The sequence below is a fragment of the Hylobates moloch genome, unplaced genomic scaffold (genome assembly GCF_009828535.3).
Source record: "Hylobates moloch isolate HMO894 unplaced genomic scaffold, HMol_V3 SCAFFOLD_3, whole genome shotgun sequence".
In the NCBI taxonomy this organism is placed as follows: domain Eukaryota; kingdom Metazoa; phylum Chordata; class Mammalia; order Primates; family Hylobatidae; genus Hylobates; species Hylobates moloch.
Window position 1 is genome coordinate 88057576 of NW_026652278.1, and position 26345 is coordinate 88083920.

Consider the following 26345-nt stretch of genomic DNA (forward strand, 5'->3'; position numbering starts at 1 on the left):
TGTTGCTGGTATAGAGTCTCCTGAGGGTTTTGCTTGACACCTGAGTTTTCACTTTTTTCACCAAGATATCTAATGATAATTATATCAATATCTTGAATTCTATTAACTTACAGGTGCAGTAAACTTATTGGAACTATCCTTAATAATTTATTGAGCACCTACTATATGCCAGGCACTGCACCAAATCTAGTTACACTAAAATAAAAACTTAAAACTTAAAAAACCTCAAATTCCTGTCTGAAAGAAATATTCAATTAATGCTGACTTAAATAAAATACTTGAATTATCTGTGTTTTCACATATTGCATTACCCTGGGAAGGGCAACTACTTTGGGGGTATTCTTCCCTTGCTACTTCTCTTCAATGGTATTTCCTTCTCCATTTGTTTTTAAACATGAACCAAGAGGCTGTTTGAAGCCAGAACCTTGATCACATGCACAGGGAAGCCAACTGGTAAGTAGTTCCTGGATGAGTTCTCAGAGGTACCCGGAGTCCCGGGCCACGCTCACTGCTGGGGATCCAAGATCAGGGTTGACTTCTGTTGCAGGGAGACCCAGCTACAGCAGAGGTGCTGTCATTTAGAAGGGAACCAGCAGGGTCACCACCCCACCAACTTCATGAAAGCTTATCTGAGCCTTGCAAAAGGCAGGATCAGGAGGGCAAACTCAGCCCACAGTCCTGCAGTGAACCATGAAAATGCTGGAGACCATGGGTGTGCAAGCTGGCTCTTCAATTTGACTTCTGTTGAAATAAAAACTTTAGAAAAATTAAACAGTTTAACTGAGCAAAGAACGATTTGCAAATCAGGCAGCCCTAGAAACTGAAGGGGTTCTAAGAGACTCTGGGGCTGCCCCATGGTTGGATAATATTTAGGGACAGAAAAAGGAAAGTGAGGGACAGAAAACAGAAGTGAGGCACAGAAACAGCCGGACTGGTCACAGCTCCACCTCTGCCTTCTTTGAACACAGATTGAGCAGTCAGCCACCTGTGATTGGCCAAAGCTCTGATTGGTACAATCACAATTGTAGGTGACAGCCTGTTACACATCCTGTTAGGTTACAGTTCACTGTGCATGGAGAAATCTTTTGGTGAACTTAAACTACATAAGGAGGCAGCTTTAGGCTGAACTTAATGCTTGGCAGCAGAGAGCAACTCACAGTGGTCCAGGAAGGCCACCAGAGGACACTTCTGAACACTCCACCAGCCAGGGCCTTTCCATCTGCACAGCTAAGAGCCTTCTGCTCAAGCTGAAGACCAAGGAAGTAGCTCTGAGTGAGCCCACTGCCTTGGCGTGACTTCCTGAATGTGCAAAGCTGACTGTGCATTGTTTTCCATAGCACATCTGGTTCCTGGGTGTGCAGGCCAGCGCAGCATGAACACTCATCAATCAGAGCAGATGCATACTGGGGCAGAACACAGGGGTCCCCAGATGACCTGGGAGTTAGTCTTTTAATTTCTGAGTTTGGGGGTGGTGGGGGTCCAGGGGGAGAAGTGTGCTTGTTTGGGCAAGTGGGGTTAGTATAGGGACCCTGGAGCAGCTGCTATTTACTAACCAGTAAGAAAGTCTTTTTTTGTTTTTCTGAGAAAGAGTCTCGCTCTGTCGCCCAGGCTGGAGTGCAGTGGCACGATCTTGGCTCACTGTAACCTCCGCCTTCCGGGTTCAAGTGATTCTCATGCCTCAGCCCCTGCCCCCCCACAACCCCAGTAACTGGGACTACAGGTGTGTGCCACCACACCCGGCTATTTTTTGTATTTTTAGTAGAGACAGGGTTTCACCACGTTGGCCAGGCTGGTCTCGAACTCCTGACCTCAAATGATCTGCCCACCTCAGCCTCCCAAAGTCTTGGGATTACAGGCATGAACCACTGTGCCTGGCTATGTCTTTCCACATTCTAGAAAGCAAGCAATGGGCTCCGTTGGAATGGCAGATGTTGCCCGGTCTGTCCAACTCCAGGCCCTGGCCTGCCAACTTTCCCAGCCTCCACTTCCCACGTAGCGACTTGAAGCAGCTTGTAGTTTCAGGCACACATCACACCATTCCACTCCTGCTCCTCTCTCTGGGCCTCCTGCCTTCTCTCCAGTTCACCCCCTTCCTCCTCATGTGCCCTTGGGGCCTCTGCTAAGACATACCCTTCTTCATGGGGTCTTTGTTCACTGGTCTGAGCTGGGCCATGCTGATGCTGCCTTCTTCACCCAAGTGCACATGCACACCTCTGTTGCTGTTCCCAGAGTGTGACACAGCGGCTGGCCGAGCTCCACCTTCCTCCTAGATGGTCTCTATCGGCTGAGATTCTATATATATGCAGGGGTCTTAATCTCTAGACCCCAAATGAGGACATTTGTCTGAAATATTGGCATTATTCCAAAACATGGAGGCCAGTCTAGAGTCAGGAGTTACTGTTGTGTAGCCGACCTCTAAATATTCTTTATGCTCCTCACGACTTTGAAGTCATGGTAGTTACCAGACCCGGCACTAAATCTTTTTATTTTAATGCTCAGAGAAGCACATAGACTATTCCTAAATAAGTTTTTAAAAATATTCTATATACTTTGTATATTTTTAAAATATTTGGCAACTGTTTTTTAATAATAGTAATAGTTTATTAGATATTTCCTTATTTATTTTTATATTTATTTTATCTAATTTAGGTGTTTTATTTTCTTAGGTATTTTAATAGTTTAAAAATATTCTGAGAAAGATTCTTTAGGCTTCACGTGGCAATCAAAGAGATCCAACTCTTAAAAAGATTAATAAGAATGTTTTTAGAGGATTTGAGTAAAGATAAAAGATAACTGTGAAGGCTGTCATCAAAAGTGTAAGGTGAAGGCTCCAATTTGAGTAGAACCAGGGCTCTATGCCTGGTACACAGTGGTGCTCAAGCAAAGTTTATTGAATGATGAGTGACTGCATGGATGCTGATGGGCTCCTTTCGGGCTCCTAATGCCTGAGCTCTTTAGCTTCTCCTATAAAGTGCCCTAGTGGGTCACTGTCCCTAAGGCCTTTGCTTCCAAGCACAGCCACTGTCTGAAGACAGTGCTGCCTGCATCTCTTGTGTTTTGCTCATCTCCTGGGCAAAGATATCTCTTGTCTCCTGCAAGTCTTTGTTGAGGACTTGTCTGAACAAAGTCTTTTTTATTTTCCAGGATGTTTGTGCAGCAAACAGCCTTAGAAGGTGGAGATAGTGTGTCCCTAGGAGCAAAGGGCAGCCGTGCCACCTGCGAGTGTAAAAGATCCAGATTCTCTAAGCTCAGGGTCGCTGCTTCTCTCCTGTAGCGCAACCCACTGCACATCCACATCATCTGGTCTTTTCCATCACCATGTGGGGCTTGACAAACTGGCATCACAAAATTCAGATACTCTGACTATGGCAGCTTCTGTGTGAAATAACATTGTTGTCCCTCTGACACAGGTGTCTCATGTCTTCTGCCAGCTTTTGTGAAACTGGCAGGATCAGGAGTTAGCTTGCAGGAGAGTAAAATCTCAGACCCTTTGCAGGTCTTGACAGCTCACAGGGGAAACCTGGATCTGGGTCCATGTTGGGTGCCCCTTCCTCCAGAGCTGCAGTTGCCATTCTACAAAGTCCAGAAGGCACCAGAACAGTGACACTGCTGTGCCCTCTAGTGCCCACTGCAGGTTATGTATCAAGGGGAGAACTTGTAGAAACTCAGCTCTCAAGCTGTCTAAGAAGAAAGCTAACCATGCAGTCTCCTTTTAGCTTTGTCCCGTAACAGAGTGTTGTAGGTACTCTGTGTTACCTACCATTAGCCATTATTTTCCCCTAAGCTTTGGGTGAAATTTATAGCTGCTCTCCTGAGAAGCTGTGTTATAGCGGTCACTAGATGTGTGCTTTTTTTCTTCCTTTTTCCCTGGCAGGATCCATCTGTGCTAGGTGCCAGGAATAATTCCAAGCACTAAGATGTACCCACAGACCCAGTTCCTGCACTGTAGGGCTGGGTCTGAGTCTGCACTTAGCCAGAGACTCTGCGAAGGCCAAGATGAAAGAAAGATGACTTCTGTGGAGTTCTCATCCAGTGCTGTGTCTCAGCACTCATAGAAACGAGTCAGTTTTGCATGCCACATGTTTCCATCCTTATTTAGATGTGGGGCTGCGATCTCCACAGATAGGATTTGGGAGGAGAGGGTCTAGGCAAACCAAATACAAAGGTGGCCCAGAGCAGCACAAGAAGAGCCCAAGTGCTGTCACCATGCAGATCTTTGTGGTATTCACAGCCTCGTGTGTTTTGGGTAAATCTGAATCTGATGGGTGGGAGAGAGTCAGGCTCCCCTCTATGCGGCTGCACACTCCTCTACTGTTGGTGCCCTACCTATTCTATTTTTAGAGACAGGGTCTCACTCTGTCACCCAGACTGGAGTGCAGTAGCATGATCATAGCTCATTGTAGCCTCCAATTATTGGGCTCAAATAATCCTCCTGCTTTAGCCTCCTGAGTAGCTGGAACTACAGGTACACACCACTATGCCTGGCTTTTTTTTTTTAAGAGACAAAGTCTCACTATGTTGTCTAGATTGGCCCTGAATTTCTGGTCTCAAGCAATCCTCCTACCTCAGCCTCTCAAAGGCTTAGGATTGCAGGCATGACCCACTGCACTTGGCTGCATCTAGTGAATTTTTTATTTTAGGTAATTTATGTTTTAGTTCTACAATTTCCATGTGGTTTTTTCTGTAATTTATATTTCTATGCTGGAACTTCCCATTCATTTTCTCTTTCATTATGAGCATATGTCATATATGACATTATGAGTATATGTTCTTGAACACAGGTTTTTTTTTTTTCTTTTTTCTTTTTTTTTTTTGAGACAGAGTCTCACTCTGTCGCCCAGGCTGGAGCGCCGTGGTACAATCTCGGCTCACTGCAACCTCTGCCTCCCAGATTCAAGCAATTCTCCTGCCTCAGCCTCCTGAGTAGCTGGGATTACAGGTGTGTGCCACCACTGCCCGGCTAATTTTTGTATTTTTAGTAGAGACGGGGTTTCACCATGTTGGTCAGGCTGGTCTCAAACTCCTGACCTCGTGATCCACCTGCCTCAGCCTCCCAAAGTGCTGGGATTACAGGAATGAGCCACTGCGCCCAGCCAAGCACAGTTTTAAAAGCCACATTAGGCCGGGCGCAGTGGCTCACACCTATAATCCCAGCACTTTGGGAGGCCAAAAGGCAGGCAGATCACCTGAAGTTGGGAGTTTGAGACCAGGCTGACCAACACAGAGAAACCCCATCTCTACTAAAAATATAAAATTAGCCTGGTGTTGTGGCGCATGCCTGTAATCCCAGCTACTTGGAAGGCTGAGGCAGGAGAATCTCTTGAACCCAGGAGGCAGAGGTTGCGGTGAGCTGAGATTGTGTCATTGCACTCCAGCCTAGGGAAAAAGAGTGAAACTCCATCCAAAAAAAAAAGCCACTTTAAAAAAAAAAAAAAAACAAAAAAAAACACTTTTCTGACCAGGTGCAGTCGCTCACACCTGTAATCCCAGCACTTTGGGACGCCAAGGCAGGTGGATCACCTGAGGTCAGGAGTTCGAGACCAGCCTGGCCAACATGGTGAAACCCTGTCTCTATTAAAAATAAAAAATAAAAAATTTGCCAGGCGTGGTGGCACACACCTGTAATCTCAGCTCGGGAGGCCAAGGCAGGAGAATCACTTGAACCCGGGAGGCGGAAGTTGCAGTGAGGCAAGATCATGCCATTGCACTCCAGCCCGGGGAAACAAGAGTGAAACTCTGACTCAGAAAACAAACAAACAAAAAAATAACTTTTCCATGAAAATCTTGGTCATCTCAGAACTTGTCTCCATTGATTGTCTTTTCTTCTGATGTGGTTCATGTGTTTCTGTTTCTTCATATGCAAAATGATTCTGGACTTTGTGTATGATAGATGGTAGAGACTCTGGGTTCTATTTTGTTCCTCTAAATGTTACTGATATTTTCTCTTCCAGTAGTTAGTTTATTGTCTAGATTCAAACTCCAAACTCTTTCTACTAGGTCATGGAAAGCAGCTGAAATCTCTTCAGCCTAAGATGGCTTGGTTGGAATTTGCAGTTCAGGTGTCAGCTAGATATACTAGCTGATTTTATGTACAGAATTTAAAACTCCACCTTCTGTGAATCTTTTTCTTGGATTTCCTCCTTCACTTTCTAGTTGCTGTGGTATCCTTGAAACAATTTTGAACTTTCAGGAAAGTAGTAAGTACAGCACAAAAAAACTCAAGAATATACTTCACCAAATTTAAGTTTCACCAATTGTTCTAATAAAGCCCTTTATAGGAAAAGAATCCATCCAGGGTTGTGTGGCTTACCCAGTTGCCTGATTTGGAGCAGTTCCTCCAGATCAGACAACCAGAGCAGTTCCTCAATTTGGAGCAGTTCCTCAGTTTCATGCACTTTGATTACCTTGATGTTTTTGAGAATAACTCAGTCACTTTGTGGAATATACTTCAGTTTTCCTCTGCCTGATGTTTTCTCAGAAGTAGACCCAGAGTATCCTGTGGCTGAATCGTCACTGAAATGATGCTAAGTTGCCACTGTGTCCTCTCAGGAGGCACCATGATGCTGATTTAACCAATTACTGATGGTATTAACTTTGATCACTTGATCAAAACGGTGTTTGCTATGTTTTCCACTCTGTTTTTTCACCCTTGAATTACTAAGAATGTTGTAGATTGATACTCTGAGACTATATCAAATACCATTCCTCATTCCACATTCTTCCACTAATTTTGGTATCCACTCATGTTTCTTGCCCGAAGTAATCATTACTGTGATGACAACCAAATGGTAATTTATTAGTACCATTATTCCTTCTGCATTTATCAGATAGGAAGAGCATTCTCTTCCCTTCATTCATTTGTATTAGTGTAGAGTTATGGATTTCTATTTTACTCAATGATCTGCAGTCCAGTACTATCATTATTCTTACACTGTCCCAGATTCTGCCAATAGGGGTCCCTTTAGGTTTCTTTAAACTGTGTACTTTCAACAATCTCATCATACTGTGGGCACTTCTTTACTTTCTCACACAAAAAATATTTCAGGCTAATCTTGTAAATTCCTTGCAATCAGCTATTTCTTCAAGGACACCAGGTTCTTTTAGTGAAGAATGGCATTTGGGAACCAAAATGTAGAAACCAGCTATGCTTATTACTACTAGTTTATTAGTGCTACCATGCCCTCTCAGTGGACAGAGCTGGGATGTGTGCATACAAGCACCCACATTCGCACTTTTTACATATTTCTTATTTTAATGAAAATCATATACTCACAATAACACCTATTCCAATCCAATGCCACAGTACTTATTCTATTTTCTCCCCTATATCTTTAAACTAAATTCTCATTCTGCTCAAAGAAGCAGGAGTTGCTATTGCCTCATGCAAGAAAAATATTTCACAAATAATTAACACAAAGTACAAATATATAATCATATTATTATTATCTTTTGAGATATTTCTACTAGATTCATTCTTACTTGATATTTTTGTTTCCCTGTTTTTAATGTTTTTGATGTAGCTTAACTGTAAAATCTCAGACAGTTCTGGGTGTAAAAGCTATCCTTCCCACAGAATATGCGTTGTCCTTACTTATCCCAATGCAGAAACACATCTGGCATCTTATTCTTTATCTCTCAGTTCAGAGCGAAAGGGCTCTGAATGAGCTACAGAGAGAATGCTCTGCTGTGCTGTGCTAAAGGAGACCACTAGGCAAGGAAGGATCAGATGGACTCCCTTGGGCCTTTCTTGGAAGCCACTTACGCAGATTTCTCACAGCCAACAATGTTAACATGCAGCCCTGATTCTCAACTCCAACTCTAAAACTTGGCTCTCAGAGAAGATTTGAAAAGCAGTAAAACATTCCTTTGGTTGCTAGACCCATGTAAAAAAGTATAATACATTTAAAAAGAAAAGCAGTCAAGTGGCGTTTGGGGCAGTCTAAACCATCTGAGAGTTTTCTGAGGGTCTTGTTTTTGCTGTGGTTCTTGGTTTATTGACTCTTCTGAGAGTATGATGGAAGCTACCAACACACTCCCCAGAAATATGCAGTTCATATATGAACAAGTTCATGAAACTGTACATTGGGTGCCAGGTCAGGAAGTATGCTAAGTTACATCTGCTTATGAAACCCCTTAATGTGTTCCAGATGGGAGAAGGTGCGGAGGCAGGAGCAGGGGATGTGTTCCAGAGCTGTGAAGAATGAGGAGAGAAATTATCACCCAGCCACTCACCCTGGCAAAAGCCCTTAATCCATTCATCTCTGTTTGTCACACAGATAACTATGGTCAGATAGATGGCTTAGTGAAAGCTGTCAGCTAACCAACAAGACAGAGCCTTTTTAGTAAAGATTAGTAGGCAGGTAGGCAGTGGTTAGAATGTTGCTCAGTCAGACAAGCAAATAGCAAGTTGAGGTTAGAGCCCAAAGGTTCAATATTGTCTCCACATTCAGAGTGGGAAAATCTGCTCTGAATAGAATCACACATAACTCCAAATTGTGGCATCCTGAAGACATTTTTAAGCAGACAAAAAGAAAACCTGGAGATGCATCGGTGTCCAGATGAGGCTTCCATTTGCTGGAAATGAAGACGGACCTGCTGTGGAAGAACCACTAGGCAGGGAGGAGGAAAAATCAGGGCTCAGGGCGCTGACCCCAAGGCAGTTGGTAATGTTGAGGTGGTTCTGAGGAGCGGAGCTGTCCAGAAGAGGGAAAAGCAGGTGCAATCTGAGTCCCAATCCCTGGATTCTGGCCTGATCTTGGAAAGCAAGGAAAAGTTTTTACACCTCAGGGTAATGCAAATCCAATGAGAACACAAAACTTTTGTATGGGGTGAGGGAAACTGACAAATGGAGTAGATAAAACCTTTAACAAAAATATATGGGAGGAATAACTTCAAGAAATAGAAAATGCTAGGTTTTTTGTTTTGTTTTGTTTTTGAAAGAGGGTCTTGCTCTGTTGCCCAGGCTGGAGGGCAGTGGTGCAATGCACAGCTCACTGTAGTCTCAACTTCCCTGAGCTCAGGCAATCCTCCCACCTCAGCCTACTGAGTAGCCAGGTCTACAGGCACACGCCACCAGGCCCAGATAATTTTTTGTAGAGACAGGCTTTCACTATGCTGCCCAGGCTGGTCTCAAACTCCTGGGTTCAATCTATCCACCCAACTTGGCCTCCCAAAGTGCTGGGATTATAGGCATTAGCCACTGTGCCTGGCCTAAAGTGCTATTCTTTATTAAAAGTATTATAGGCTGGGTGCAGTGGCTCATGCTTGTAATCCCTGCACTTTGGGGGACTGAGGCAGGTGGATCACGAGGTCAGCAGCTCGAGACCAACCTGGTCAACATGGTGAAACCCCGTCTCTACTAAAAGTACAAAAATTAGCCTGGCGTGGTGGTGCATGCCTGTAATCCCAGCTACTGAGGGGGCTGAGGCAGGAGAATTGCTTGAACCCAAGAGGCAGAGGTTGCAGTGAGCCAAGATCATGCCATTGCAGTCCAGCTCTGGATGACACAGCAAGACTCTGTCTTGGGGAAAAAAAAAAAGTATTATAAAGACATACTAAAACATTACCTTTTGTATGAGCACAAACAAAGAAATCAGTGAAACAAATGTCAGCAACATAAAGGATATTAGTATTTGTTGGCTTAATAATGAAACCACAAGATCGCATGATGGTGCAGGCCTTTAGGGTATCTAGAAGAAAGGAGTCAGTGCTTCCTGGATTGTGCAACATCCCAACTCCATCTGCCTTTCAAATGTCCACATGGTAACTTTTTCATGTAGACACATTTTCTCAACAGGGTTACTGGCAGTTCTAAGGTCACCAACAGACAGCATGTGCTGATATCCTACTACAAAAACTCACGGACTCTTATTGGCCATCTTGGATTAAATGCTCTTCCCTGGAATAAATGTTGAGCCAGAAGGATGTGAAATCTCTGGAATATCTGCCACCCCTTAGGTCATGAAGGCAGGTTGGTAACTATAAGAACAGAGGGATGGAGTGCCGAGAAATACTTCTCATAAATGACCATTTAGCATGAAGATGGTATTTCAAATTAGTGGGAAAGGTGTGAACTGATCACATGGTGTAGAGAAAACTGGCTATTCATTTGGGAAAACAAAGTTAAATCCTTACCTTATAGCAACAACATAGGGACAGATCAATGAACAATTAAACTTAGTAAACACATTTTAAATATAAGATATACACGAGATAATGGTAATTTCCAAGTGATTTTCTTGTGCTGATGCAATGAAAGTGCAATGAAGCAGAGCTTCGTTGTTTCTTACAATGGAATAGTGAATAACTTTACTTCAAAGAATCAGGCTCGCCACATGAAGATTTCTAGGGCTGAAACACAGCTACCCATGAATCAATTTTTCCTAAGAGCATATTCTCCCCAGAGACTGCTGTTAATATTTCTGAATTAATAATTCTTCAAAAAGATTGCCTGAGTTGGTTAAACCACCTTCAGCTCTAAGAAATAGAAAATCCCAACTAAACCAGTATAATGAGACCAAAAAAAAAACTATTATCTCATATAAAGCTTCAGGGTTGGTTAATTTACCTGCTAGAGACCATCAATCCAACTGCTTCCCAGTTTTGTGTTCTGCTATTGTCAGATCTTACCTCAAGACCAAAAGATAGAATCACACGTCCAGACATAAGAACATCTACCAAAATCAAAGGGCTGTCTTATGAAATCTGTTAATCATTATGAAATCGTATTGTCTCAAATCTCATTCAGCATTCTCAGTATTTCACTGGCCAGGAAACATTTTTCAAAATTAGGGTGAACCAATAATTCTAGGTAGACAATGAAACAAAATCAAGGTTCTGCTGGCATGGAATAAGTGGGGGATAACTGTTAAGTAGCAAATCAAAAACCTGCAAAAGCTCCTACAAATCTGTTGCAAGGAATAATGCTCCTCGTAATAGAGCTAACACTTGGAATGTTCTACACATTGGTCAAGTACTTTACTAACTTAACTAATCCTTACTAGAACCCCATGAGGGAGGTAACGTTAGTATCATCATCTAGCAGAAGAGGAAACTAAAGAACCTATGTTCAAGGATTTGCCCCAGATCACACACCTAATATGTAACAGACCTGGGATTTGAGCCCAGGAAGTCTAGTTCCAAGGTCTATGTTCTTAACCACTGTATCAGGGGTAGGCAAACTTTGGCCCAGAGGCCAAATCTGGCTGAGAATCTGTTTTTCAATGAACCATGAGCTAAGATTGGGGGATGAGGGGTTAAAAAAAGTGACAGAAATAAGTATGTGGCCTGGAAGGTTAAAGTATTTATAGCATTTTATAAAAATTTTTGGCCAACTCCTGTACTATACCAGGTTGCCAGTACTAGGAAGTAATGGCAAATAACAACACAGGTATGCTACATACAAATATTTCCTGGGTTACATACAAGTGAAGCTTGGCACACTCGAGGCTTCCCATGTAGACATTTCAAGATATTGAAATATGGGCAGTTTTCTTACTAAGCATTTTATGGGACAGTACAACGAGCATTACCATTCTCAGCTGTTTCCTTAAACTAATTTAGACTGTGCTAAATGTAAAAATTATGTACTTGATCACTGCATTTTTCATGTAAATAATTGTTTTTTTAAAAACATGTGTGGCTAACAAAAACACTGTTTGGCTTCTTTATTGAAAAGGCAGCTCAGTAACAATAGTCATTTCCATTAATATATGCCAGGAAATGGTAGAGGAAAATGCTTATAGTAGGATACTTGCCACGGACCTATTGGACTGAACAAAGGGGAGTGAACGCAGGAATAAAAGACAAGAGACAAAAGAAGAGTATATTTGGAAGAAGGGGTCAGGGGCACCATGCCTCTAGTGGACAAGAGCCCTGAGCTTTACACAGCTGTCCATATTTATTAGGCAAAAGAGATAGCAAGAAAGAGCGGATGATTGTCGGGTAATTTTCAGTAGGCCATTTGGTTCACAGCAGGCTTGCGAGACTGCATCCTTTGAACAATAGGTGGTAATTTTCTCAGTAGATAACTTCAAGGAGCCTGGCGCCAGGGAGTGATGTCCCTAAGCAAACCTTTTGGTGGCAGGGTAGTGTGAGTTTGCCCACATCCTGCATTCATGAGAAACAGTTTGCTGTTTGATCATATAGCCTCCATCAGAATGCTGAGTTGGTCACGTCCCACAGGACTTTGGCTACCTGTAATACTTAAAATGTATCAAATATTATTTCACATAAAAGACTGTATTAATATAAAAAAGAACACAGTGATTTACAAGAATTAAGTCATAATGGTTATTGAAGTAAGGATTTTAATGTTTGAGTTCGATTCTGTTGGGTTCCAATGAAAAAAAGTAGAAGACAGAAAAGATATGTTGTTGCAGGAAGTCAGGGACCCTGAACGGAGGGACCAGCTGAAGCCATGGCAGAAGAACATAAATTGTGAAGATATCATGGGCATTTATTAGTTCCTCAAATTAATACTTTTATCATTTCTTATACCTGTCTTTACTGCAATCTCTGAACATAAATTGTGAAGATTTCATGGACATTTATCACTTCCCCAATCAATATTCTTGTGATTTCCTATGCCTGTCTTTAATCTCTTAATCCCGTCATCTTCATAAGCTGAGGATGTATGTTGCCTCAGGACCCTGTGATGATTGTGTTAACTGCACAAATTGTTTAAACAATATGAAATCTGGGCACCTTGAAAACAGAACAGGATAACAGTGATGTTCAGGGAACAAGGGAGATAACCATTAGGTCTCTCTGTCTGAGAGCTGGGCGGAACAGAGCCATATTTCTCTTCTTTCAAAAGCAAATAGGAGAAATATCGCTGAATTCTTTTTCTCAGCAAGGAACAGCCCTGAGAAAGAGAATGCATTCCTAGGGGGCGGTCTCTAAAATGGCTGCTCTGGGAATGTCTGTCTTTCATGGTTGAAGATAAGGGATGAAATAAGCCCTGGTCTCCCGTAGCACTCCCAGGCCTATTAGGACAAGGAAATTCCCGCCTAATAAATTGTGGTCAGACCAGATGTCTGCTCTCAAACCCTGTCTCCTGATAAGATGTTATCAACAACAATGCGTGCCCGAAACTTCATTAGCAATTTTAATTTCACCCCAGTCCTGTGATCTCGCCCTGCCTCCATTTGCCTTGTAATATTTTATTACCTTGTGAAGCATGTGATCTCTGTGACCCAGACCCTATTTGTACACTCCCTCCCCTTTTGAAAATCGCTAATAAAAACTTGCTGGTTTTGTGGCTTGAGAGGCATCACAGAACCTGTCAACGTGTGATCTCCCCTGGACACCCAGCTTTAAAATTTCTCTCTTTTGTACTCTTCCCCTTTATTTCTCAGACAGGCTGACACCAGGAAAATAGACAAGGACTCATGATGAAATATTGGGGGCAGGTTCCCCTGATAATATGTAGGAACTAATTCTTTGCCATGTTGACTGTTGAGATCATCAGAAAAAGTTAATATAGGATGTTTACTATATTCTCTATTTTATGTCATATTTTATGGGAGAAAGAAAAACAGTAAAAATACCCAGTTAATTTCCTAATTCATGCATAAGACATGCAGATAAAATATATTATATGCATGAATCTGCACTAGTTTATGTGGATATTAAAACACCTAAGACACATTTTGAGCTTTTTTTTCTTTTTTTTTTGAGAGAATCCTGCTCTGTCGCCCAGGCTGGAATTCAGTGACGCAATCTTGGCTCACCGCAACCTCTGCCTCCCAGTTTCAAGAGATTCTCCTGCCTCGGCCTCCCAAGTAGCTGGGACTACAGGCCACCATGCCCAGCTAATTTTTGTATTTTAAGTAGAGATGGGGTTTCTCCATGTCAGCCAGGCTGGTCTTGAACTCTTGACCTAAGGTGATCTGCCCACCTTGGCCTCCCAAAGTGCTGGGATTATAGGTGTGAGCCACTGCGCCTGGACAAGTTTGAGCTCTAATGATATAAATTCCTTGAGCTGTTTAGTGAATGGAATTTTGTGGCAATTTGGGGATTATTCCTTTAAACAAATGGTCTCCAAAGTATTTGATGACTCACCCTGCCAGGAAAGAAGTTTCAGCATCCACATATTTGTAGCAGTAGATAGGTATGCATGAATATAGATGTATTTCCAGGTGGTCCACACTTTGCATGATTCTGATATGCAGGAATTTCAGTTATGACAATTCAGTTAAGTAACACCAGTGTCCCAACAACAAAGGTCAGATTCCATTTAGCCTGGTATGTTATCTGTAACTGCATAAAATACAAACTTCACTCTAGCTCTTAAGTCCACAAATCACATTAATAATAGATGCACACCACGATCAATGACTAATCATGTCATTCTTTCAAAGTCAGCCAGTGGCTGACCACTCACATCTGTCACTCAGTTCATTCACAAATCACAAAGCATGTAATTGTGTAGGGCCTCCTTATCTCCCAGCAACAAACCCCCAAGACATTTTGCAAAAATGATTAAAAGGTAAAGGAGGCCAGCTGCCGTGGCTCATACCTGTAATCCCAGTACTTTGGGAGGCCAAGGCAGGCGGATCACGATGTCAGGAGTTCGAGACCAGCCTGACCAACATGGTGAAACCCCATCTCTACCAAAAATACAAAAATCGGTCAGGCGTGGTGGCATGCACCTGTAATCTCAGCTACTCAGGAGGCTGAGGCAGGATAATCACTTGAACCTGGGAGGCGGAGGTGGTAGTGAGCCAAGTTCATGCCACTGCACTACAGCCTGGGCAACAGACCAAGACTGTGTCTCAAAAAAAAAAAAAAAAAAAAAAAAGGAAAAGGAAATTGGCCAAAACAAAGATGAGAGAGCAGTAAAGAAATGAAAAGTGATTAGAGCAGAAGTGAAATTCAAACTGGACATATCAATGCAGATGTAGAAGAAACAAGTGACCATGGGAATGCTGACCCCACTGCCATTTAAGACATTCTAGGCAGCTGGATTGAGTGACAGGGAACTTGGTACTAAATAAATACTAGTTTGTACTATTTTTTCCGTTCCATGTACATTTATAACCAATAATAAAAGTGTTTTTTAATGTTTTGACAAACATTTTTTTCTTGGTATTTTTAGTAGAGACAGGGTTTCGCCATGTTGGCCAGGCTGGTCTCAAACTCCTGGCCTCAAAGTGATCCACATGCCTCAGCCTCCCAAAGTGCTAGGATTACAGGCATGAGCCACCCTGCCTGGCCTTGACAAACATTTCTAAAGGTAATGGAACAACTGAAATTCTTCCCATCAATTAAGATTTCTAGGCTGGGTGTGGTAGCTCACAACCTGTAATTCCAGCACTTTGGGAGGCCAAGGCAGGCAGATGGCTTGAGCCCAGGAGTTCAAGACCCACCTAGGCAATATGGGGAGACCCCATCTCTCCAAAAACAAAAAACAAAAAACAAAAAAACCCCACAAAAATTAGCCAGGCATGGTGGCATGCACCTGTAGTCTCAGCTACTTGGGTGGCTGAGATGCAAGGATCTCGAGCCTGGGAGGTCGAGGCTGCTGCAGTGAGCTGTGATCATGCCACTGCACTCCAGCCTGGGCAACAGAGTGAGACTGTCTCAAGAAAAAAAAAAAAAAAGGATTTCTAGTCTGATTTCTGCTTTTACAGCCATTTTTAGAGCTCCATACTATCGTGCAATGTGAGAACCAACTGTATGCACTATGTGTCTGTGTGTGTTACGTATATAATATATATTGCCACCAGACACCACTGAACTCCAAGTGGGCAGAGTGCTGATGGACTAGCTGAGGAAAGAACTGAAGGACTATCAGACCCCTTTGGGAAGTTGCCACTGTATAATAAGCACAGTGGAGGCTGAAAGATAAAGCAGATAAAAAGAATGTATTATGTAAATATGGGTAAATACTTGGGGCTCTGATAATGGCCAAATCAATCAGAGAGAAAAAGATTTTGCTTTAAGGCAAGTCTTTGATGAGACAGATCACAGTGGTCTAACACCACAGTATGAGAAACCTGCACTTTAGACACGGAGAATCCCTTTAGTCACCTATATGCTCCCTATTGATAACCTGACAGGGAATTTATTCCTGTTCATCTTTCCAATGATTTCATTTACAGATCCTTGAAGTCAGCTCTTTCATTAAGGGAAGTAAATGGATGAAGTAACAGCGTTCCACATTTCTGACTAAACTCACAATAGCCACCTACATGAATCAAACCAAATCTTCACTTATAAATGTAAATGGAAAATGAAGTTTCACTAGAAATTTGAGAACCAGTAAAACAAGCTACATATGTACCAATATGAACTGAAGACGTGACTATCAAAAAAAAAAAAAAAATGGGGGAGGCTGAGGCCTTTGGATCACTTGAGGTCAGGAGTTTGAGACCAGCCTGGCCAACATGGTGAAACCCTGTCTCTACTAAAATACAAAAATTAGCTGGGCGTGGTGGCACACACCTGTAATCCCAGCTCCTCAGGAGGCTGAAGCCGGAGAATCACTTAAACCAGCAGGCGGAGGTTGCAGTGAGCTGGCATCACGCCATAGCACTCCAGCCTGGGCAACAGAGCAAGACTCCATCTAAAAAACAAATAATAATAATAATAATCTGTATCAAGAATCAGAAGAGACTATTTTTGGAGACATTGGAGATTATTAGTATCCTCAATTATACTCAAGAGAATGTTACTTCACTTCACAGCTATTAGAATGGCTATCAAAAAATAGAAAGTAAGTGTTAGTGAAGATATAGAGAAATCGGAACATTTGTCACTGTTGGAGGGACATAAAACAATGCAGCCACTATGGAAAAGAGTATGGTGTGTTTCCTCAAAATGTTAAAAATAGAATCACTATTTGTATACATTCATTTTCTGGGGATGCCATAACAAAGTACCATAGACTGGGTGGCTTAAACAACAGGAATTTATTTGTTATGCTCCTAGTGTCAGACAGGGTTGGTTTCTTCTGAGGCCCCTCTCCTTGGCTTACAGGTGGCCATCCTCTTACTGTCTCTTCACAAGGTCATCCTCTCTACACACATCCCCCTGGTGCATGTCCTCATCTCTCTTTCTTATGAAGACACCAGTTAGACTGGATCACAGCCCACGCTAATGGTCTCATTTTAACCTAATTACCTCTGTAAAGGCCTTATCTCCAATACAGTCACATTCTGAGGCATTGAGGGGGTTAGGGCTTCAGAGAAGGAATTATGCCTCAAGACTGCAGCATTAACGTCTGCCTAGCTCCCAGCCTGCTGGCCTGCCCTACAAATTTTACATTCAACCAGCCCCCATAATCACATAAACCAATTTCTTAAAATGAATACACACACACAGACACACACACACACACACAAAACAGGCACATGCACCCATATCCTATCAGTTGTTTCTCTGGAGAACAGTGATTGACACAGGGCTTAGGGCATGTTATTTTTCTTCTTCTTAAAGTTTTTCCTCCATTCCATTTCCCTCCTTCTCTCCTGACAGCCACCAGAAGAAATGGGGAGTAGTCTCCTCTAGATCTGTCAGCAGGAGCATGGCCCAGATGGCACTTGATTTCAGGCTGATCCAGAACTGGGAAAGAATACATTTCTGTTAAAAGAACACAAAGATTGTGGTTATTTGTTACCGCAGTCACAGGAAATTAATACACCAACATTTTGCAAAAATCCTATAGAAAATTAACAGTTTGCTTTGCTCAGCAAGAGCACATCTAACCAGTGAGAGCTATCACTTTAAAGGCACTAAATTCACCTTTTGTGTTTCAGCTCTCGAGGGGTTATCTTATCCTTTGATACAGTTAAAAATCTAGAGAGTATGTAATCAGTCAAGAAAAATAGGGTAAGAGTTATAAAACACCTGGGGATATGGTAGGCTATAAAACTCCAGGAAGACAAACACATGAAGCAGACAGAAGAAATCCACCAACTGGATCAATTGAGCTGTCCTTTGACTTTCTGCCTTCTGTGCCACTAAAGAACAAACAGCATGGCAATCACAGGCAGCATGCATTTCAGGCTTGTTAACTGAGGGTGTCAACTCCATCACTTTCTTGAAGAGAGTTAAAGACATTTTCTTAGACTTCAGGCCAGGAATCTTTGTGTTCCATGAAGAATTACTTTTGTTTATTCTTTTTTTTTTTTTTTTTTTTGAGACAGAGTCTCATTCTGTCACGCAGACTCTGAAGTGCAGTGGCAAAATCTCAGCTCATTGCAACCTCTGCCTCCAGGGTTCAAGCGATTCTCCTACCTCAGCCTCCTGAGTAGCTGGGATTACAGGCACATGCCACCACACCTGACTAATTTTTGTATTTTTAGTAGATACTGGGTCTCACCATATGGCCAAGCTGGTCTCAAACTCTTTTGAGACGGAGTCTCGCTCTATCGCCCAGGCTGGAGTGCAGTGGCGCACCGCCTCCCGGGTTCATGCCATTCTCCTGCCTCAGCCTCTCCGAGTAGCTGGGACTACAGGCGCCCGCCACCACGCCCGGCTAATTTTTTGTATTTTTAGTAGAGACGGGGTTTCACCGTGGTCTCGATCTCCCGACCTCGTGATCCGCCCGCCTCGGCCTCCCAAAGTGCTGGGATTACAAGCGTGAGCCACCGCGCCCGGCCCAAACTCTTGATCTCAAATGATCCACCCACCTCGGCCTCCCAAAGTGCTGGGATTACAGGCATGAGCCACCACACCCGGCCTCTTTTGTTTATTCTTATAGTCAAAACAAAGCACTTTCCTTTTGCACAGAATATCAGAGATAAGTCTGCATGTTACTAATAATTACAGTTATACAACACAATCTATAATATATACACACTAAAATAAAACTATTGTAATTATCTTGATGTCTTTATAATTAATATGTTGACTTTTCCTTATTTTAGATCTGTTAACTATAAATTCCTTGATAATTTTTATCATGTTAATCTTATATCATTTTATGCAATGGAAACATGAGAAAAGAATAAACAACTCACCTGGTATTTGCTTTTTTTCTGTTGCTCTTGGGAAAGTGCAGGGGAAGCTGAATGTACAGTTATGGGAGAACACAGGGGTGGTCATGCGAGATCTGGCCTGCTATGGACCTTTGAGATTCAGCTTCCTAAAAACTGCTGCTCACCAACTGGTTAAACACTCGTCTATGGGAAAAAGTTTCTTTGGCCCTTGAGGAGACAGCAAGAGCCATGCTGAGTGAGAATTCACACAAGTAAATCTGACAAGAACTCACAGAAGTTGGCTATGCAACTTTTCACTGCGTTCACTTCCTAATGGTCAATTTCATTTTTCTTTCAGAACTAATCTGGGACTAATTCAACAAATAATATTATATCAGAAGACAAATTATTATCTGCCATGTTCACTCCTGTAGGTGAAATACTCAGGATATTTGTTTACTTACATTCCTACTGAGTTGCTAACTCTTACGAAATCATGCTGCAGCAAATGGTGGGAGTGCTTTGAGGAAAGGTCTGTTTTAAGATTGTTTGCTTCTAACTCAGTTGCAACAGAACTTGGCAGGTGACTTACCTGTTATAAGATGGATGGGTGTTTTCTATTCCTGCTCTGCCATTTACAAACTGGATGAGTCTGGACAGGTTACTTACACATCCAAGAGTCAAGGTTTCTCAGCTTTGCAATGATGCAGACACAGACACCCCTACTCTCTGCCTCTATAGGATCAGGGTACGTAAGGTGGCACTACATCTCTAGAGGGCCCATATCACAATGGACATGGTATGAGAGCAGCTCAGAATCTGGACAAAGACCATGGAGACTGAATGTGGGGCATGTTGGTTAAAGACTGGAGATAGAATTCCTCCAGCTACGCCCAGTGATCTCTCCCTGCAGACGGTGCCCACACCAACCCTCCAAGATTAATATTTCCACCAGCATACCCTTTGCTACCACTCAGTCCAGTTACCTATCTTTTCTGAGATGTGGTCCAAACCTTTCATCATAGTGGGGAGACGTTCTGGATGTGATGACATTTACAGAGCATCACTCATTCTGAGCAGGAGGAAGAATTACTTCAGGCTGTGCAAACCGTCAGGCTCTGCCCTTTCTGGTAGTTTCCTGACTTTGCTCTGAAGTTGGGCTGACAACGTTCAGGTTAGAGAAGCAATCTTCAAGGTGGGATTCCTGTTCCTAGGGCCCCTTCTTCTTACTTCACAAGAACTGCTTTCTTCCAAGGAGCTGAAACCTGAGCTTAAAGGACAAAATCATTTTACTCAGAAGCTTCACTCAGGGTTCCAAATCTCAAAGAACCTCCTTGTCTAAACTCTGAAGGCACTGACTATGCAGAAGGTTGGACAGTGCAGGAGTCCAAGCAACAGTCATGCAGCCTGACCCAAGGGCTTCAAGATGCTGAGAAACCCCAGAATACATGACTACAAGGTGACACTCAGCCACCCCCCACCCACTTCAGTATGATTTCAGGAATACAAGATGGTTTTAGGTAGGGTGGTCTACCCTGGCCGTGTGACCTTCACCATTTCACTTGAACCCTCAGATCCTCAGTTTTCTTGCTTGTCAAGATGGAAAACAGTCACATAAAGATTGTTGTAAGGACTAAATAAAAGAGCTAATGAGAAAAACAAAGTATCTTCCAAATACCTTATCAGCTGAGGTTAACTACTAAGCTCTGTGCCAAATTTTTTACATATGCCAAAAATGTGAAACTCAGAACCACTCCGCTTGGCACATATTATTGGTGGGATGTGCTATACAAAATGGGCTTACTCTGACTGAGAGCTCTAAACTGGAGGTAGGAAGTCATTCTAAGGGCTGCCTGCACATCCTACAAATCTGCAGAGAAAAAAACAAAATAAAACAAAACAAAAAAATGGAACTTGAGGGTGGAGCCAAGATGGCCGAATAGGAACAGCTCCGGTCTCCAGCTCCCAGCCCCAGCGACACAGAAGACGGGTGATTTCTGCATTTCTGCTTGAGGTACCGGTTTCATCTCACTAGGGAGTGCCTAACAGTGGGTGCAGGACAGTCGGTGAAGCGCACTGTGCGCGAGCCGAAGCAGGGCGAGGCATTGCCTCACTCGGGAAGCGCAAGGGGTCAGGGAGTTCCCTTTCCTAGTCAAAGAAAGGGGAAACAGACGGCACCTGGAATATCGGGTCAGTCCCACCCTAATACTGCGCTTTTCCAACGGGCCTGGAAAACGGCACACTAGGAGATTGTGTCCCGCACCTGGCTCGGAGGGTCCAGTGCCCACGGAGTCTCGCTGATTGCTAGCACAGCAGTCTGAGATCAAGCTGCAAGGCGGCAGCGAGGCTGGGGGAGGGGCGCCCGCCATTGCCCAGGCTTGCTTAGGTAAACAAAGCAGCCAGGAAGCTCGAACTGGGTGGAGCCCACCACAGCTCAAGGAGGCCTGCCTGCCTCTGTAGGCTCCACCTCTGGGGGCAGGGCACAGACAAACAAAAACTCAGCAAGAACCTCCACAGACTTAAATGTCCCTGTCTGACTGACAGCTTTGAAGAGAGTAGTGGTTCTCCCAGCACGCAGCTGGAGATCTGAGAACGGACAGACTGCCTCCTAAAGTGGGTCCCTCACCCCTGAGCAGCCTAACTGGGAGGCACCCCCCCAGTAGGGACAGACTGACACCTCATTCAACCGGGTACTCCTCTGAGACAAAACTTTCAGACGAACTATCAGACAGCTGAATTTGTGGTCTCACGCAAATCCGCTGTTCTGCAGCCACCGCTGCTGACACCCAGCCAAACAGGGTCTGGAGTGGACCTCTAGTAAACTCCAACAGACCTGCAGCTGAGGGTCCTGTCTGGTAGAAGGAAAACTAACAAACAGAAAGGACATCCACACCAAAAACTCATCTGTACATCACCATCATCAAAGACAAAAAGTAGATAAAACCACAAAGATGGGGAAAAAACAGAGCAGAAAAACTGGAAACTCTAAAAAACAGAGCACCTCTCCTCCTCAAAAGGAACGCAGTTCCTCACCAGCAACGGAACAAAGCTGGATGGAGGATGACTTTGATGAGTTGAGAGACGAAGGCTTCAGACGATCAAACTACTCTGAGCTACGAGAGGAAATCCAAAACAATAGCAAAGAAGTTAAAAACTTTGAAAAAATATTAGAAGAATAGTTAACTAGAATAACCAATGGAGAGAAGGGCTTAAAGGAGCTGATGGAGCTGAAAGCCAAGTTTCGAGAACTACGCGAAGATTGCAGAAGCCTCAGTAGCAGATGCGATCAACTGGAAGAAAGGGTATCGCTGATGGAAGATGAAATGAATGAAATGAAGAGAGAAGGGAAGTTTAGAGAAAAACGAATAAAAAGAAATGAACAAAGCCTCCAAGAAATTTGGGACTATGTGAAAAGACCAAACCTACGTCTGATTGGTGTACCTGAAAATGATGGGGAGAACGGAACCAAGTTGGAAAACACTCTGCAAGATATTATCCAGGAGAACTTCCCCAATCTAGCAAGGCAGGCCAGCATTCAGATTCAGGAAATACAGAGAACGCCACAAAGATACTCCTCGAGAAGGGCAACTCCAAGACACATAATTGTCAGATTCACCAAAGTTGAAATGAAGGAAAAAATGTTAAGGGCAGCCAGAGAGAAAGGTCGGGTTACCCACAAAGGGAAGCCCATCAGACTAACAGCTGATCTCTCAGCAGAAACTCTACAAGCCAGAAGAGAGTGGGGGCCGATATTCAACATTCTTAAAGAAAAGAATTTTCAACCCAGAATTTGCTATCCCGCCAAACTAAGCTTCATAAGTGAAGGAGAAATAAAATACTTTACAGACAAGCAAACGCTGAGTGATTTTGTCACCACCAGGCCTGCCCTAAAAGAGCTCCTGAAGGAAGCACTAAACATGGAAAGGAACAACCGGTACCAGCCACTGCAAAAACATGCCAAATTGTAAAGACCATTGAGGCTAGGAAGAAACAATAGCAACTAACGAGCAAAATAACCAACTAACATCATAATGACAGGATCAGATTCACACATAACAATATTAACGTTAAATGTAAATGGGCTAAATGCTCCAATCAAAAGACACAGACTGGCAAACTGGATAAGGAGTCAGGACCCATCAGTGTGCTGTATTCAGGAAACCCATCTCACGTGCAGAGACACACATAGACTCAAAATAAAGGGATGGAGGAAGATCTATCAAGCAACTGGAAAACAAAAAAAGGCAGGGGTTGCAATCCTAGTCTCTGATAAAATAGACTTTAAACCAACAAAGATCAAAAGAGACAAAGAAGGCCATTACATAATGGTAAAGGGATCAGTTCAACAAGAAGAGCTAACTATCCTAAATATATATGCACCCAACACAGGAGCACCCAGATTCATAAAGCAAGTCCTCAGTGACCTACAAAGGGACTTAAACTCCCACACAATAATAATGGGAGATTTTAACACCCCACTGTCAACATTAGACAGATCAACGAGACAGAAAGTTAACAAGGATATCCAGGAATTGAACTCAGCTCTACATAAAGTGGACCTAATAGACATCTACAGAACTCTCCACCCCAAATCAACAGAATATACATTTTTTTCAGCACCACACCACACCTATTCCAAAATTGACCACATAGTTGGAAGTAAAGCTCTCCTCAGCAAATGTAAAAGAACAGAAATTATAACAAACTGTCTCTCAGACCACAGTGCAATCAAACTAGAACTCAGGATTAAGAAACTCACTCAAAACCGCTCAACTACATGGAAACTGAACAACCTGCTCCTGAATGACTATTGGGTACATAATGAAATGAAGGCAGAAATAAAGATGTTCTTTGAAACCAATGAGAACAAAGACACAACATACCAGAATCTCTGGGACACATTCAAAGCAGTGTGTAGAGGGAAATTTATAGCACTAAATGCCCACAAGAGAAAGCAGGAAAGATCCAAAATTGACACCCTAACATCACAATTAAAAGAACTAGAAAAGCAAGAGCAAACACATTCAAAAGCTAGCAGAAGGCTAGAAATAACTAAAATCAGAGCAGAACTGAAGGAAATAGAGACACAAAAAACCCTTCAAAAAATTAATGAATCCAGGAGCTGGTTTTTTGAAAAGATCAACAAAATTGATGGACCGCTAGCAAGACTAATAAAGAAGAAAAGAGAGAAGAATCAAATAGATGCAATAAAAAACGAAAAAGGGGATATCACCACCGATCCCACAGAAATACAATCTACCATTAGAGAATACTACAAACACCTCTATGCAAATAAACTAGAAAATCTAGAAGAAATGGATAAATTCCTCGACAAATACACCCTCCCAAGACTAAACCAGGAAGAAGTTGAATCTCTGAATAGACCAATAACAGGTTCTGAAATTGTGGCAATAATCAATAGCTTACCAACCAAAAAGAGTCCAGGACCTGATGGATTCACAGCTGAATTCTACCAGAGGTACAAGGAGGAACTGGTACCATTCCTTCTGAAACTATTCCAATCGATAGAAAAAGAGGGAATCCTCCCTAACACATTTTATGAAGCCAGCATCGTCCTGATACCAAAACCTGGCAGAGACATAACCAAAAAAGAGAATTTCAGACCAATATCCTTGATGAACATTGATGCAAAAATCCTCAATAAAATACTGGCAAACCGAATCCAGCAGCACATCAAAAAGCTTATCCACCATGATCAAGTGGGCTTCATCCCTGGGATGCAAGGCTGGTTCAGCACACGCAAATCAATAAATGTAATCCAGCATATAAACAGAACCAAAGACAAAAACCACATGATTATCTCAATAGATGCAGAAAAGGCCTTTGACAAAATTCAACAACCCTTCATGCTAAAAACTCTCAATAAATTAGGTATTGATGGGACGTATCTCAAGATAATAAGAGCTATCTATGACAAACCCACAGCCAATATCATACTGAATGGGCAAAAACTGGAAGCATTCCCTCTGAAAACTGGCACAAGACAGGGATGCCCTCTCTCACCGCTCCTATTCAACATAGTGCTGGAAGTTCTGGCCAGAGCAATCAGGCAGGAGAAGGAAATAAAGGGTATTCAACTAGGAAAAGAGGAAGTCAAATTGTCCCTGTTTGCAGATGACATGATTGTATACCTAGAAAACCCCATTGTCTCAGCCCAAAATCTCCTTAAGCTGATTAGCAACTTCAGCAAAGTCTCAGGATACAAAATCAATGTACAAAAATCACAAGCATTCTTGTACACCAATAACAGACAAACAGAGAGCCAAATCATGAGTGAACTCCCATTCACAATTGCTTCAAAGAGAATAAAATACCTAGGAATCCAACTTACAAGGGATGTGAAGGACCTCTTCAAGGAGAACTACAAACCACTGCTCAATGAAATAAAAGAGGATACAAACAAATGGAAGAACATTCCATGCTCATGGGTTGGAAGAATCAATATCGTGAAAATGGCCATACTGCCCAAAGTAATTTATAGATTCAATGCCATCCCCATCAAGCTACCAATGACTTTCTTCACAGAATTGGAAAAAACTACTTTAAAGTTCATATGGAACCAAAAAAGAGCCCGCATCGCCAAGTCAATCCTAAGCCAAAAGAACAAAGCTGGAGGCATCACGCTACCTGACTTTAAACTATACTACAAGGCTACAGTAACCAAAACAGTGTGGTACTGGTACCACAACAGAGACATAGATCAATGGAACAGAACAGAGCCCTCAGAAATGATGCCGCATAGCTACAACTATCTGATCTTTGACAAACCTGACAAAAACAAGAAATGGGGAAAGGATTCCCTATTTAATAAATGGTGCTGGGAAAACTGGCTAGCCATATGTAGAAAGCTGAAACTGGATCCCTTCCTTACACCTTATACAAAAATTAATTCAAGATGGATTAAAGACTTATATGTTAGACCTAAAACCATTAAAATCCTACAAGAAAACCTAGGCAATACCATTCAGGACATATGCGTGGGCAAGGACTTCATGTCTAAAACACCAAAAACAATGGCAACAAAAGCCAAAATCGACAAATGGGATCTCATTAAACTAAAGAGCTTCTGCACAGCAAAAGAAACTATCATCAGAGTGAACAGGCAACCTACAGAATGGGAGAAAATTTTTGCAACCTACTCATCTGACAAAGGGCTAATATCCAGAATCTACAATGAACTCAAACAAATTTACAAGAAAAAAACAAACAACCCCATCAAAAAGTGGGCAGAGGACATGAACAGAGACTTCTCAAAAGAAGACATTTATGCAGCCAAAAAACACATGAAGAAATGCTCATCATCACTGGCCATCAGAGAAATGCAAATCAAAACCACAGTGAGATACCATCTCACACCAGTTAGAATGGCCATCATTAAAAAATCAGGCAACAACAGGT

General features: G+C 42.6%; 1 protein-coding gene across 1 annotated transcript in view; it reads right to left on the minus strand.

Annotated features, from left to right (window-relative positions):
* Positions 1 to 6685: 6685 nt before the first annotated feature.
* The window catches only part of ZNF248 (zinc finger protein 248), a 76751-nt gene continuing 57091 nt past the window's right edge, over positions 6686 to 26345 (minus strand). The window contains exons 3-5 of the mRNA XM_058437024.1: positions 18969 to 20196; positions 14522 to 17568; positions 6686 to 9520 (exon numbers count right to left, since the gene is read on the minus strand). The gene's annotated coding sequence lies outside the window, so the exon portion shown is untranslated. The remainder of the gene's footprint in view (positions 9521 to 14521; positions 17569 to 18968; positions 20197 to 26345) is intronic.